The 16,135-nt window shown below is 40.2% G+C and overlaps 1 long non-coding RNA gene across 1 annotated transcript; it reads right to left on the reverse strand.

Annotated features, from left to right (window-relative positions):
* Positions 1–326: 326 nt before the first annotated feature.
* LOC145419940 (uncharacterized) lies at positions 327–16,026 on the reverse strand. The gene is made up of 2 exons (XR_013901195.1): positions 15,821–16,026; positions 327–1,696 (listed from the first exon to the last, which is right to left on the reverse strand). It is a non-coding gene; the product is annotated as an uncharacterized LOC145419940 (long non-coding RNA).
* Between the last annotated feature and the right edge of the window lie 109 nt (positions 16,027–16,135).

The raw sequence follows: 16,135 nt of genomic DNA on the forward strand, positions 1-16,135 counted from the left end.
TTTAAAATTGTCTTTGGAAAGCGTTTGAAACTGGAATCACAAATCTGCTGTCAATAACATAAGTTCTTCTCTGAGATGAGTTGTAGATGACGATGTAGTTTTCATTTCTGATGTTATGTTTGCACACATCGGGCTGTCTCATCAACATATGAATGACATCAAAGTTTGCTACATGTCAGTGTGTGTGTCTGTTTGTATATTTTATGTGTCTGTAGAGCCGGAAGGCCTTAAAAAGCTCTGCTCACTAAACTAGCTTGATAGATGGATAGACATAGAGCATGGGATGCCACCATGGTTTCTGGAGGAATTTAAAAACAATAAAAACATTTTTAAAAGGCATTAAAAATTTTATTTTACCTTTTTTTAAATGATAAACAGAAGAAATAAAATCATCGCAGTCAGAGTCAGTGAGCATTTCCTTACAGTGTATAAAAACCTTTACAGCTCATTTCACAGCATTAGCACTCTTAAAGGTACATTTGATTGAATTCATTAACCAGATGTGAGTGTGAGGGCCCAAAACTTGAAACCATATGAACAGAGTGAAGGTTACATTGTCATGGTTTACAGTGGTATACCAGAACCAAAAGAACTGCTGATTCTGAGATGATCAGGTGAGCACTGATTTTTCATGTAATCTACATTTAACTGCATTTTTCCAAATGTGTTCATGATCTTATGCATATCATAATGTAAAAGAAATGTCAGCAGTATGGAAAGTTACTAACAGCGAGAAGCCATTTAAACCCACCAGTCACCTTCTGAGATCTCTACACTCAGGAATCAGGAATGAAAAGTCTTGAACAGTCAGACAATAAAGACTTGTGAAAGTTTACAGTAAGCCAGCGAGCCTGTACTTCAACCCAACAGAAAACCTGAAAATGGCTGTGTATTTCCCTCATCCAGGCTGGCTGAGTGTAATGGTTATGCCAAAAGGGATATAAATAAAATATAAATGAGCCTTAAAAGTATTTTAATCCACTGCCTATAGCATCAGAGCTCTAGTTCGTGTGTTATAAGACATATGAAATGTAAACATTCCCTAGTGGAGGGATTGGAAATAAAAGTTTTTTTGTTTTTCTGTTATTTGTTGTTGTTTGTTTTGTTTTTGTTTTTTCTCTAATAAGAACCGTTTGAAACAATCCTGTTCAAAGTTGTTTTAAAGATCTTTACCACACTACTCTTTCAAAGACCCAGTCCAAGCACTTAATGCATAAAATACCAAGACTTAATCAGGACTATGTAAAATCACAGTTTAAAAACCAAGATAAGGGGACTAATTTGTTCTGGGCACACTAATATCCTGACGTTTGCTGCTCACTCACTAACATACTAACACCAAGTGGTTTAACTATTTTTAGATCATGTTTTCACTGAAACACCAGGTTAAATTCTAGCTGCCTGACTTTGATGACCAGAGATCAAAAATGAATTTAATGATACTATGCTACATATGGGTGTCATGGAGGGGCAGTGGTTAACATTGGGTTTGCATCTTTTGAAGGCTCTCCCGGTGTCTGCGTGGCCTTTCCTCCCACAGTCCAAAGACATGCTTGTTAGGTTAATTGATGGTTCCAAACTGGGTGTAGGCGTAAACGGATGTCTGTCTCTATGTGTTCGGCCTGCTGTTAACTGGTGACGAGTCCAGGGTAGACCCCACCTCTTGCCCCATGACAGCTCCAGCCCCACTGTGAGTCTGGGTAAGCAGAAGAAAATGGATGGATGGGCATATTATATGGAAGTAATTGGCAGAAATAAAGAGTTTTATTTCATGTTTATAGAAGTACATTCCGATCTATTTATATAATGCTAATATCAAGAAAAAAAATATATATAATTATGTAAAGAAATACTTATGCTGGATTACATTTTTATTAACCTAATGAGGGAAAATTCTTAAATACGGTGGGAAATCACAAGAATATAAAGATATGTGCAAATGTTCCCTGTTACTACTTTTTCTGGTGTTTTCTGAAGCAGTTGAAGCATAATTGAAATCTTCTATCAGAGCAGCATCGCAGATCGAACATATGCATTATGTTAAGTTCTTGATGAACGTGTAAAAATGGCTACATGTTTTAAATCTGTGCTTTGAATTTGAAGTTTACTGTGAAGGTACAACTGTGCACTGTTTTTAATGGTAATAATGGAGCATGTCACCAAGCTCACTGGATAGTTTTTCTTATATCTTCTGAATATCAATAAAACTGTAGATAATGTTTCTATTAATGAATTTTATGCAAAAATGAAGATTTTACATCCGGCAGCGTTTTTTCCTGAATTCCCATGTCCATGCAGCTGGCTTGGTGAGTGGAAAAAAACCTTGGAGAAATTATGTAAAAAAAAAAGCAGAGGAGTTTACCTTTTTTTCTCTGGCTACATTTTTTTTGTGCCTACGATGACCTGAATAAATTGTCCCAGCAATAGTTTACCTTTAGGAATTGTAACCAACCACTTGAGTGTTTGCTGTAACAGGAATGTGGAACTGTGTATGTCTGTGTGACCAGGCGAGATGGGTGTAGATAAAAGGATTCTGCCAAGTCCTGATTAGATCTGCTCCTACGTTTGTCTTCCAGTATCAAGAATTACATGATTTATTAGAGTGTGTTGGGGCTCTGTTGTTGGAGGGTGTGAACTTTCCCACACCTACACCCCACAAGGGAGTGCATTCCCGCAAACTCCATGCAAATGAAGTTACTAGCTCTCTCTCTCTCTCATGGGTCCCTGCAGTTGTTTAACTCTCTCCTCCCCAGCTGAGGCACCTCAGGGTGACTCAGATAATTTTCTCCATTAATGAGCTCCATGATTGCAAATAAGCAACAACGAAACAACAGATCGATGAACTGCCAAGCGTGAGATTAATTTGTTTAATACAAGGCAATTTATTATATGTGGTGAGTTTGAGTGGATGGTGGAGAATGCTACATTCTCTCTAAAATTCAAATAAGTGAATGTACAAACTTAGGAATGTTCTCATTTAAACAGTCATTTTAAATAAAGGGGCTTAGAATTGTAGATACACAGTATGAGCCTGGACTCACTGACATTATCACAACATAACTAAACTGGGCTGTTCAGTAACAAAGAATGTCGATACACAAATGATTCTGTTTATTTGGTGAACTGTGTCTGTTAAAATACTAAATAAAGTAAACTGCATTGTATGGAGAGAACAACGTGGTAACCAAAGAGCACATGAGTTGTTCATTAGTATCTTAAAGTATAATCTAGCATATAATCTATCGTACTCACACGCTGCTATTACTGTACGTAGTTTAATATAAAGTAGTTTATAGTTATCAGGAATATCCATAATGATATAGTTTTGAACTGTATTTTTTGTTTATTAATGTAAAGTAATAACTTCGTTTGTACTTCTTCACGACATATTTTATACACTAAAAACTAAGTTTTGATGTTATGCTTCATCCACGTCAGAGTCCACTTGTGGGTGCTCAGTGCCCCTTTTCCTGTTAAATTCCATTTCCATATTTCTCTTTTGACTTGTCCTGCAGGTATGTTGAAGCCTCCAGCCTGTTTTAGAGCCCTAGAAACAAACCATTACAGTGATTGCTAACTGTCCTTATAACTGGCTCATGTAGTTAAGTGTATGTCTTAATAGTGGATTAGTTCTAATGCACAACTTAACTTATCTACATAATAATGTTATTGCAACTGATATAGTGTGGAAGCTAATTTATAACTATCAATATACAACTAAGCTATACAAGCTATATTTTGTGAAGCTATGGCGTTAGACTGTAAAAAAAACAAAGATGGAAATAGCTAGTAGGTCTGAAAATTGAACTGCAGATGTGCCTTAAACTTAAACGCTTTCCTGATGGCTTTGTAAACTCAACTGCAACATTCAGATAATGTTATATAATACAACACTTAATAACATCAAGTTATTAAGTTCACAGTTAGAAAAGAAGACAAATCAGTGTAATTCCATTGGCTACAGTTTTGTTAACCAATGAGTATGCACTGTCTCTTCAGGTCTACCTGTATGTCGCGATCAACACAGCAACGAGGAAAGCTTGAGGCTTGAGGCTTCGTGGCCAACGTTACAGTGGCCTGATGACTCTTTATATATAGTTCCTAAAAACTCGAATTGGACTGTGAAATCCAACCAGGCGACAGTGGGAATGAAAAACTCCCTTTCAACAGGAAGAAACCTCCAGCAAAAGGTTATCATCACCTCATAAGGCTGACTTTAAAGCACGACATCACTTGAAACTGTTGTTGTGTTTATGGAGATAGTGATGTTGTGGTTTCAGGTACCTTGTTTCTGTTTGAATGTGATGTGTAGGCTGTAAAGGTGGCAGCATTCATCTCTGATTTATTTGTAAATAAATACCAAAGTTAGCGCCTATCCCCACACGCCCCATGAAGTTTCACGTTTGATATGGGTTCACCTGACACTATCAGCAAATAAATGAGTACCCAATGACAAGAATGTGTGTGATGTTCAATAGCTGGCAGACTTTCTATTCTTCCTCCTCACTCAGGGCTCAGCTGGACATTCTCAGAGGGGGTCAAGGTGAGTACTGTTCCTCAAAACTGTTGCTAACCATCAGTCTGCCAGCTGGGCTAATTTACAGCCCACCCTCCTCCACCATGCCATGTCCAACCTCACACCCTTCGCCTTCAGTGCCACTCTTCTACTGTTCACATGCTCTCTTTCTCCCTGCCTTCTCTGTATTCACCTCTATCTCTCTTTTTTCCATGGTTGGGTGTGAAAGCGCCAGCAGCACGCTCCAGTGGAGACAAATCAGACCTTCCCAACTGTGTCATCATAAAACATCCTTTAGGAAGGTTGCGACCTCCTCACCCTTTCAACTCATCTGTAGACACAGTGAGTCAGGAGAGGAGGGGTGCCTTCCATGCAGCAGCATAACTAGCCCATCCCCATTATCATAGAAGAATCAGGAAGTGATAGGACTGGTGACAGAGTTCAACAAAATGCATTATATGATTAAACGCTCTCCAGTAAATGCAGCGCATGCAGCGCACTGGAGAAATAAGTGTGGGGAAAATGCCAATAAATATAAGATGACTGTTAACAGTCACTTTGCTCCTGTATGCAGTAATTATGTTGGAGTAAATAAACTGAGTGCTACACATACATAAAGCACCTTCAAGAATAAACTAGCACCTCAAAAGCATATTTTAGATGATCTACATTTTGCAGGCACTGTAAGGCCACTCTGGGGCAAAAGTGACATCACTGGTGCTGCACACAGTTCAAACTGACTCTGTTTATGTTAGTTGTGTTGTGTTGTGTTTTCTCAGCAGTGGCATCAGCGATAGAGGGTGCTAAGTTAGCCTTATGTTGGCATCACAATCTGTCAAATATTATACTTGAAATGTGCAATTCACTTGTATTTTTATTTTTATTTTATTTTTATTCCTATTTATTCTATTTATCCCCTTCGTATATTTTATTTATATATGTCTCTGTATTTATATGTGTGTGTGTGTGTGTGTGTGTGTGTGTGTGTGTGTGTGTGTGTGTGTGTGTGTGTGTGTGTGTGTGTGTGTGTGTGTGTATAATATTCTGTAACTGTAACTTCTGTCGGTGCTGTGCTTTTGGAAACCGAATTTCCCAGAGGAACCCACCCGAGGGATTAATAAAGTTTTATCTTATCTTATCTTAAATATGTCAAGCATAACATTATGCAATTTGAGGGGACACCTTGTGTTGTTTTTTTCTACAGCTGATTGAAGCAGTATGTCTAATTTTTCATAAACATTTTTTCCACAACACTGAAATAAGAAAAAGGTCTGTAGACTGTAGTTAGTCTAGGTTTGCCCAAAGACTAAAGGAAGCAAATCATCTCTGAACACTTGGTGTTTGGGGTCAATTTATCCTGTAAAAATCAGGACAACATGTTTGTAGTCTAAGAGAGTGTTACATGGTGGATTTGATATTTTATAAACGGCAACACATCCGAAGAAATACTGCGACTGCGATTCTTGGCAGCATGGTGAGGTTGTCAGTCCTGATACTACTGTTCCTGTGCAGCAGGATTGCCCGTACTGTGTCAAAAAACAGCTCAGTACTCAAATATGGCCATGGATATGAGTTAGATAAAGAGTTTGAAGTGTACAGAATAAAGCACTGTTTGAATGTGTGATTAAAATGCGACTTGAACCTTGTGCTCACTGACTTGCAATCTGTAGTGATTTGAGTGGCCTGTAAGACTAGAAAAGCACTGTATAAAGGCAAGTACAGAACATTATAGCACTCTGAATATGTGGATGTGTGTATGTGTACCTCAGCGACAAGTTTTCAAATATGTATGAGCTGTTTTTCAGTCAGTTTGGCCAAATTTGGGTATTTATGTGATTTTCATGTAAAATAGGTGTACCTAACCTGCAGACACAAATAATGAGCTATGCCTAATGCGCAGACCCCCCCCCCCCCCCCCCCTTCCCCTCCAAAAAAGACCTGGCAATCCTACTGTCTGAAATAAACAGTCTGTACATTATTGTAGTTGGCACATGTTTTTGTACTGAGAGAAGACTAGCTGTTGCCTTTGGATTTAGGCTTGACGACTCTAGACTTAAGTAGAACATGTGAGATTACCATGTTTGACTTAAAAAATAAATATTTAATTCTTGTAAAAATAAAAAGCTCAAAGCAGACTTAAAGAACTCTCTTTCTTACTGTCTCTCTGTCATTATCTAAACAGCAATTTCTCAATGCTGTGCTAACAGTGTCTGATGTGACATCCTTCACAAAAACACCAGTTTATGGAAGCCACCTTGATATTTAGTGGGTTCTTATTTTTCAATTATAAAAACATATTTACTGCATGATTCTGTTTAAGGTGTTGGGGGGTTTCTTTACTTTAGCTTCAGAGATATCGTGGTTTTGTTTAGTACTTTATGTCCCAACAATTGTTTTTCAAGCTGTCCTTTAAGTGGCTATCTTGGTTGTACGCAGTATCGCTCCTGCAAAGATTACACTCCAACACTTGAAAAGCATATACTAGCAGTCACTTATACACTCATACAGCTTCAAGCTGATCCAGCATCAGACCTCCTATTGCTTTAACCTGATGGAGCCATCAGCCAGAAGCCAGACAGGGACCAGTTGTTCTCATGGTCTCTGCTGCAGAGCTCTGACACAGGGAGAGACAAACAATTTGGCCTTCCTCCCACAGTCACAGCTCTGGGAACTAGCAGGGAAGGCACCTATGGGTTTTGTGTGTGTATGTGTGACAGAAAGACAGAAAGAAAGAGAGGTATTTCAGTGTGGTAACAAAAGAGACAAGTCATATTCACGAACCTAAATTTAAGTGTAGAAAATGTAACATACCTGTGTAGGGAGATCTATTTACAGCCAAATAGTTTGCTTCATGAATATCAAGGCACTTTGCTTTAAACAATAAGGATAGGTATATTCTTTACATGTAGACAGCCTCTCCTTTGTCTTTCCTAGAATTAAAGATGTGCAAATGCAGACTGTTTGGTCAGCTCTGAATTTTACCACACGCCTGGTAAGACAGCAAGGCTTTTTGACACAGGTCTAGGACAGAGGGAAATAGGGTCGTGTGTTGAAATGGTTAATGTGAATCTTAATAGAGGCGGCAATGTCATTATCTCCAAATCCGCTGAGCCCTCTCGACCGGGGGTGGGGGTGGGGGGGGTGGGGGGGTGGGGGGGGGGGGGGGGTCACACCATAGTCGACCACTTTACATCCCGAGCGTGTCAGGCCGAGAGACCGGGGGCATGACTGCCAATCCCATCCGGAGGATTTGTGTCGTCTTCCACCAAATTCAGTAAGCGCATGCAGACTCATAAAGGTGGTTTGAATTAAGGAATTTGTCTGGGAGACATGGCCAAAGTCAACGAGCTAGTTTTGCCTTTCAGCTGCAAGAAGACAGGATGGAGGGATCGGGAAGGGTGGGGTGGGGTAAAGGCCTGTTCAAGGCACCTGACTCATACTGCGTCCAGTGAAAACAGGCCCAAGTAAAATGAAGCCTGCCTGCTTTTAAATGAGATGAACATTGTCAGATTTACACACTGCCATGGTTTCCACCAACCCCTGATAATCCTTTCCCAGAAATTTCCCAGAATAAATTGTCCTATTAAAATGAAATGTTGCCCATATAAGTTTAATAAATTGAAAACGCTTGTTTGAATCCTTGGTAATTTGGACAGAATCCCAAGCATGTAGCAAAGGCTGCAGCAAAATAAGATTATTTGCTATGTATTATAATGTATGCAGCAGTTTTAATGCGACCAAACAGTGTCATCAAGCCCCCCCATGAAATGTGTGCTTATTTATATGCAGTTATTCAGGTATGCAGTAAATTCCAATTACTTCTTAAGATTTCTATTTAGCATGAGGGCGAAATATGACAGGGATGCTCTGTGTTTTGAGCAGCATTGTAAATCTCGTTAACTCTTTGCAGCATATAGCTGGAATTCTGCATTCATGGCAGGGACTGCACAGTGCATATGATTTTAACAGCCAGCTAAAGTCCTGCATGTGTTTCTTTTTTATTTTATTTTGGTGGGGTTTTTTGTTTGTTTGTGGGTTTTGTTTTGGTCTTTTTGTTGTTGTTTTTTTGTTTGTTTGTTGTTGGGGGGGGGGGGGGGTTATAGTTAAATTATAATACAAGACCCCCGTCTTGTATTATAATTTAACTATTTGCATTCAGAAACTACAGAGAAATGTTGATTTTCATGAAGTAATATTTGATTTATCACAGGATGCTTTGACTTTCCTGCAAAACAAAACTAATACAAAGGTCTTGAATAGACTTTTTAATGAATAACTGATTTGTGATACAATCGGTTAAAATAAACAATTATGATCTGGAAACTGCATCCTAAAACTGCTTTTGTGTTTCTATTTTGCAATTTGGGAGATTTTGAGGACATTTTCCAAATGTGTGTGGAGGATGTCATCCTCAACTGACGTGTGAGACAAACAAAGGAAGATTAACTTACAGTTATTAGTAACACACAAAAGAGAACTTTATAATCTATGAATGTGCTTTTATTTTTTAAGTAATTTAAAAGCATTTCAATACTTTAAGCTTTTTCTTTCATCTATAAAAATATCTCAGAAAAACAAAAATATATAGCAATATCATGCAATAAATTCTCATTAAATAAACGTTTACTTTAATGAATCATGTCTTCTTCGTAATATTTGTGCTTGCAGTTAAATAAATTATCTAATCTTTGGCTATGTACATTTAATTTAGTGCATTTAACAGCATACATGTAATCTTCGGTGTGAGCCATTAAAGTAATTTGAAATAATAATTAAATAAACAAATGTATTTAAAATGTGTATTACCCACAATACTATAGAGAAAAAATGGTTTCATTTGAATAGGTGAGTGGGTGTCTGTGGGGATGTTTGCTTAGAGCAACATAAGGTCTGGGACCAGCTGTGGATTTTATTAAAAAGTCCAAGAATTCGCATCAGATTTCTCATGCTGCTAATTTTACTGTCTCGTGTGAGCTCTGATTGTAGAGTACTGAGGAGGGTGTGTGTGGAAGGCTTTGCCCCCAGGAATACAAGGACCAGCCCTGGATCGCTGAGGAAAGGCCCTCGCCGGCAAACTCATGCAAAAATCTAAGAGAAACGTGTCTCTCTGCTGATCTGCGATTGGGCTTTTATTCAGTGGTGTCAAAACAAGTTTTTGATGGAAGAGAAAAATTCAAAATGGAACCTGGATGTACTTTGTCTAACCACATTCATTTAATTTGAATCCATTTGCATTTATTGGTTTATTTTGCACTTAAATGCCTTGTGCTTTCTGTTTTTAGCACAATGGTGAATTTCTGGAGTAAGTCATTTATAAGTGTGTCTTTAACTTCTGCTTCTGTGTTGAGCTATGTTAGGAACTGCAGCATAAGTGGATGGCAGATGCTACTACCACCTCTGTGCTTAGTCCCCCGTGCTGGGCCCCCAGGGGCCCTAAATCCCTGCTGCCCTTCCCTGCAGCCCCCCTTCTGACATGTAGCATGCCGAGCCGAACGGCGCTTTGCCTATGCATTAGCCATCCATTTCCAGCGGCTGACACCTCTCCAACATAAAACCGTAAGGCGGAGGTAAAATATCTCTCTCCTGGCGAAAATAAAGCTTTGTCTGCCTGCTGATCTATTGGATATAAAAATAAAGCCGCGGCTTTGAAGCAGGCTTTACCTTATGCGCGCCTCTGGTTTTGGCGTACACAAAAGCTCCAATGAAAATGGATAGCGCGTGACTGACCGCCGTGCGTCCAACACAGAAGCATCACTCACTGCACTTCTTATTCCTCCTTCTCCTCCCCATGCCTCTCGAACAGCCCGTTTTTTTATTACATGGACGTTGTTGAGGGCTGAGCTGTTTGTTATCGATCAGTGAATGTCGATAATTATGCTGGGATTTAAAGTCCAATCGGATTTGGAAATTTGTACGCCTCCATATTAAAGAATAAACAGGGGACGCTTGATTCCTGTTTGATTTTGATTTTTTTTTCACTGAGGGGTAAATTTAAAGGTACAAAAACACCCGACTGTTATTCCTCAATATGGGTGTGTATATCTTTTTCGATGAAGAAGATTTGGTGGGAAAACAGCAGGGATTTTCCTACATTTCTCCTGCATTTGCACCTTCTATTCAGGCCTGTGGATACAAGCTATAGTTTTTTCCCTGTAAAAATAATTACTATAATAAAGGAGACCACGGAATTTTAACTTCTGTGTCATCACCGACATACAGGCTACGCAAAAGTAGCAAAACAGCAATCACATTTACTTTTAAATGAGCGAAATTTTAGTTTAGTCCTAGGATTTTCCTCAGAATTCCATTTAGAAGACAATTCTACGTTTATTTCTGATCTGTCAAAGTTCAAATTGCGTTATCCGCCATAGGGCATAAATCATGTGAGCCCGTTGTCACTTGCGGCAACTGAAAAGAAAAAGAGTTTGGTCGTTAAAGAAAAATACATCATTTAAAAAACTCATTCATGGCGTTTATTGTTTTCCACTTCTTTGATGATTTGGGGATAAAACTGCTGTTGAACTGTTTGGTATTAAAAGATGTGTTTTATTATGTACAGCTGTAATGTGAGTTTTAAAGGAAAACACGAGTTTTAGCCGTGGAAGAAAGAGAAAAAAAACCTTAATTTCAACATGTGAAAGCCTCTCTGCTATGCTTTATAGTTTAATGTAGATTTATCAGCAGCATCAGGTACTCCCTCACTCCATGCTTACGGGCATTTTTTTTTTTTTTTTTTTGTATTTCAGAGCGCAGAAATCTGCTGCCGTGGCTGCAACAGCGGCAGCAGCTATCTGGCGCTCTGCAGCCATGCAGCTCGTCCCCTGAGCATTGGCCAGCGGGCGATAATATCTCAAAGGGAGTGGTTATCGCCACACATTATATTATAATCATTAGTGATCCCAGCCCTTTCACCTCGACTGCAGAATAAGCGCAGAGTACCATTAATCTAAACTAGTGGAACTGCTTTAGAGCCTGCTTCCCAGTGGCTTCATGCAGAAGCATTTCTCACAGAGTCTGACTGCAGAATTTTCATCTCAGAAAAAAGACAGTTGTAGGCTATTATTATTATTATTATTATTATTAGTAGTAGTAGTAGTAGTAGTATTTAATTGGCTGTGAAGGTGAAGTTAAACCCACCTGGTTTAGACATGGGAAGGAATACTTGTCATCATTTTCTTTTTTTTTCTCCAGACCGTTTCTCTACAATTACATGACTGTTATTCTTCATGCGGGCTTTAAAATTCGATCACATATGACTTGAGGCATAGAAACATTACACTTCTGAAGAAAATGAATATTCCGAACGTTTATGTATTTCTCATATACATTAGTTAGAATCTTGCCTAACCACACTGACATTAAAAAAAATCAATATGCTAATCTTTAATTCTTTTTCTATTTATCCAGGACTGTTGTCTGTCAAACGGAAATTACAAATAGAAAAAAATAAATAACGAAAAATAACATTTGCAAATTAACCAGTTGTACTATAATAGATGTAATGCTGAGGTGTAGATGATGGATGTTATATTCTGACAACCATAAATTGGAATTATATAAATAATAACTGCAATACTGTAAACTCGCTCTTTACCCGGATTAAATTCGCCCCCTAGAGGAACGAGCCGGACTCTGGTGGCGGCCTTGTTTCTAGCTGACCCGGGTTCCAGACAGCATTACTGTTCTGGACTCCCAAGACCCAGTTCACTGACTCCTAAGATCACACACAAAAACAGGGGATGTAGATGGGTTTGGATGGTGGAATCATGAGCCTCAGAATATTAGCTTTTGTGTGTGTGTGTGTGTGTGTGTGTGTGTGTGTGTGTGTGTGTGTGTGTGTGTGTGTGTGTGTGTGTGTGTGTGTGTGTGTGTTTGGGGAGGGGAGGGGAGGGTGGGGTTCGGAGATGAGAAGGGACAGCTGTAGGGAGATGATCTATAAATCCCATTGGATTTCTCTCAGCACATGCCCGGGCCGGAGTTTAGAAGTCTGGAAAAATGTTTGCTTAGAGTTGCGCTATTGGCTCAATCTCAATAATCCACAGTCAACCTCGGCATATGTTTCGGGGTGGGGGAGGGCGGGGGCAGGGAGACATGGCTTCTTCTTTCATGTTAGCCATTGGGCCTTTTCTGCTGTACGACCAGCGCGTGGTGGTTTGCGTGGATGGATGGATGGTTGGAATTTTGGTCCTGGCAGTGTGTGATAATGCCAGAAGAATGACTGACAGACTGGGCAGGACAAGGACAGGGAGGTGCCCATCCCCTTCTCCTCCCATACAGACTCGGTTCTTGAACGTGACGCTAAAGTTGTGGGCGCTGAAACAATTTGCGCAACCAATAAACGGCTCTCACGCGTCCTGGACACTGTTAAAATGCGTTTGTGGGCTTGTAAGCAAAATACATTATCTGGTTTTGGTGAACTCTGATGAATTTTGGATTGCGTTTCCTTGCCTGTTTTTTTCTTCTTCTTCTTTTTTTTAATAGCAGAAACACGTTTTACTATTTCAACAAAAACAAAAACTTCACTTGGACTATCATTACATTTATTTAACAGACATTTTTTGTCTTAAGCTACTTGGCAAAAAATTTCTTATTTCTCGTGGACTTCCACTTCAAGTGCAATTTTCCAAAGATGAAAAACTATACAAATGATCTTAAGACAGACAGTTTGAACGCAAATGAAGTTTTTTTTATTATAAAATAAACGCATTCATACGGTATCAGTGCATCTAATTATAAATTATGCATGTCAGCGTCTGATTGCAAGTTATTTTGTACAATAATAATAATAATAATAATAATAATAATAATAATCCTGCAGAGAGCCAGCACACAGAAGAAGAGAGCAGCGAACTGTATCGAACCGTCCTCCCTGCTCCTCCCCGGTACACTCAGTTGATCAAAGCTCCAGTCGGGGGTGACATTTCTCTAGGTATTAACGGAGTCCACCGTCAATCTGCCCCCTTCTCGGCAGCCTGCCCCCGGCTGCAAGGAAGCATAACCAGACTTTCTCAGCCATGGCTACTCTGGAATCTTCCGGTGCCTCTGTCTTATATTTTACCCCTTTCCCACAATCCATCTAATCACCTGCTTGAGCTTCTGCATTTATCCTTCCCCCCCCCCAAAGTCCTTCCTCTAGCCGTGCCCCTCATACATTGTTGTGGTGACATTGTGTCTCTAAACTGAGCCTGGAGGAGAGAGGGGAGACAAATAAACGTGTCATGATTAGAATTAATGATTGCATGCATCTTCACAGCCTCATTCATTACCTCAGATTAATTATCTCGCAGTGTACCAGTTCACTTGTCCGCACTTCATAAAACCCAAATCTCCTGGGCTGCTTTACAGCACTTATGGCCCTGATACAAGAACATCCCCTTTCTTAGCATGGCTAGCATGGCCTGTAGTGATCAGAATTACACTTTGGAGGAAGAAAAGGATTTAAGGTGAGCAAAATAAAAGTCTTCTTGGCGAGAAACATTAAAGTTAAATTACTGATTAATTTGGCTATTTGATTTTCACTCTGGCAACAGGCCTGCTGTCAGCAAATCCTTCTGAGAAAAAGGGTCAAAAAGGGAAGAAGAAGTTTTGTTTTCTTCGATTTGAGCGCAGTGGCTGTGCCACAAATTCCAATTTACAACTTGTGCCTGCATCAGGATGAAAATATGGGTGAGAATAAAAATCTATTGCTAGTACAGGATTACAGTGGTAAGGTTAAAACCATTTTTGCATTTAATAGTGTCTTTGCCCGGAGGGGAGTTGAGATATTTTTAAGCCTATAGCCTATGTTTTGATTTCCTTCTATTCGTGGATTAATCTGTCTCCATGAGATGAGCTGAATCTCTCTCTCCTTCTCTCTCTCTCTGGCTTATTTTAAATCAGGCAGAGATTATCCCTACTGACAGGCTATCAAAGCATCTTCAACACATGGAAATAACAACTTTTGTTGTTTACGCGGTACAAGTTTGTGTCGTGATAGCGCGTGCAGGGAGTGCGAGATTTCTTTGGCTATTGTTGGATTCTGCAGGACGTTTTTAGTGGGGGGGGGGGGGGGGGGGGGGAGACGAAGAAGAATGAACTCGGCTTTATAATCCAAAAGGACACGCAATACTTCCGTTGTTGATTTTGGAAAAGGGAGCGCTCAGTTGTCAGGCAGCTTATTGACCTCTCCGCCTCTCCCTGTCCTCCCTGATGGAAACAGAACATGAAAGATGCTTCGCAATAAGGAGGCAAGTGTGGAAACGGGTGAAACGAAACAAAGGAAAAGGAAATGAAACAAAAAAGAAAACGAGTGAAAAGGGTGCTGTGTGTGCGCGCGTATTTCCAAGCCTTATCTCTTTCTTCAAGCCAGTAACACATGTCCTGTTGAAGGGGCGCTCCCCAGACGCCGGCCCGGGAGGGAGGCAGCTGGACGTGAATGAGCGGGTGTTTTACATGAGAAGCAGCCCATATGTAAAAGGTGCTGGCGGGCTGTTGCTACAGAATGAATGGGTATCCTCGGGTCATCGGTTCTTCTTTAAAGTGCGCACTTACTTTAAGACGATTTTGTTTTAACAGCGACGACAAATGCGTCGTTTTCTTGCTGCAAATGAATTTATTAAATTATTGTCACACAACAGTCTCTGATTAATTACTCAATACTACTTTCAAATGCAAATATTGGCCAGATAGTGGGACGAAATCCATTAATTCAACGAGCATGCCCCCCTCCCCCCAAAGCTAATTTAATTGAGCAAGAAAAAAAGTGTTAAATCCTCCAAGCTTGTAAATAATCAACAACACATAAAAGACGGCTAATAATCCAGCCGGCTTTTAGGCTCGTGGTGTTATTTACTAAAGGTGAACTTAAAGTGGATTGGACGTCCCTAATGAATCGTCTGGGTCGCGAGCTCCCGACTGGCGAAGAGAGCAAGCTGTCAACTTTAGAGCCTCTCCGTCTTTCACTTCCATGCTTCCTCTCAGTCACACCAAAGAGAAAGCGGCTGGTGTGTATGTGCTACTGCTAAGGACAGAAAAGCGTCACATCTCCTGAACCCAGTCATCGCTTAATAAGATCTCAGCAGTGTGCGGCTTCCCGCTGCGTAATCAAACATTTACCTAATGCATGGTGCGTTCAATTGCAAGGCTGGCAGCTAAGATTTTAACATACAGCTACTTTTTTCTGTTTTAAAATGACGAAGCCTCCAGCTATTAAATAATAAAGCAATCACACATCAACAACTTTACAGCAATGAACAAGGGAACCACCGCCATGCAGTATGCGCTACCAGCCTCTTTATTCAGAAGACGCCACTATATAGTCTCTACCTGCTCAGATTTGTCCCTCATGTGTCTCCTCGTGGCCAAAAGACACTTTGCTCAGCAGCGGAAACGTTGTGTCTCCCTCCGCGCTGCTCGCGTCCGCCGCGGCTCCTTCCTCCAAACACATTCACTAACATATGACAGTTTGCAGGGAAATTCTTGACAATTGCTATCTTGAGTGTGTGGCATAAATAGCAGGCAGAGTCCTCGCTGGGTTATGATGGGGCGGCTTGATGGTTGCTTCCATGGCACAGCGCTGATTGGTCCGGCTGCGGCCTGACGTCAGGAGGCTGGAAATAAGGCTGGGTTGGAGCTTTAGGA

Source organism: Astatotilapia calliptera, chromosome 14, assembly GCF_964374335.1.
Source record: "Astatotilapia calliptera chromosome 14, fAstCal68.1, whole genome shotgun sequence".
Classification (NCBI taxonomy): Eukaryota; Metazoa; Chordata; class Actinopteri; order Cichliformes; family Cichlidae; genus Astatotilapia; species Astatotilapia calliptera.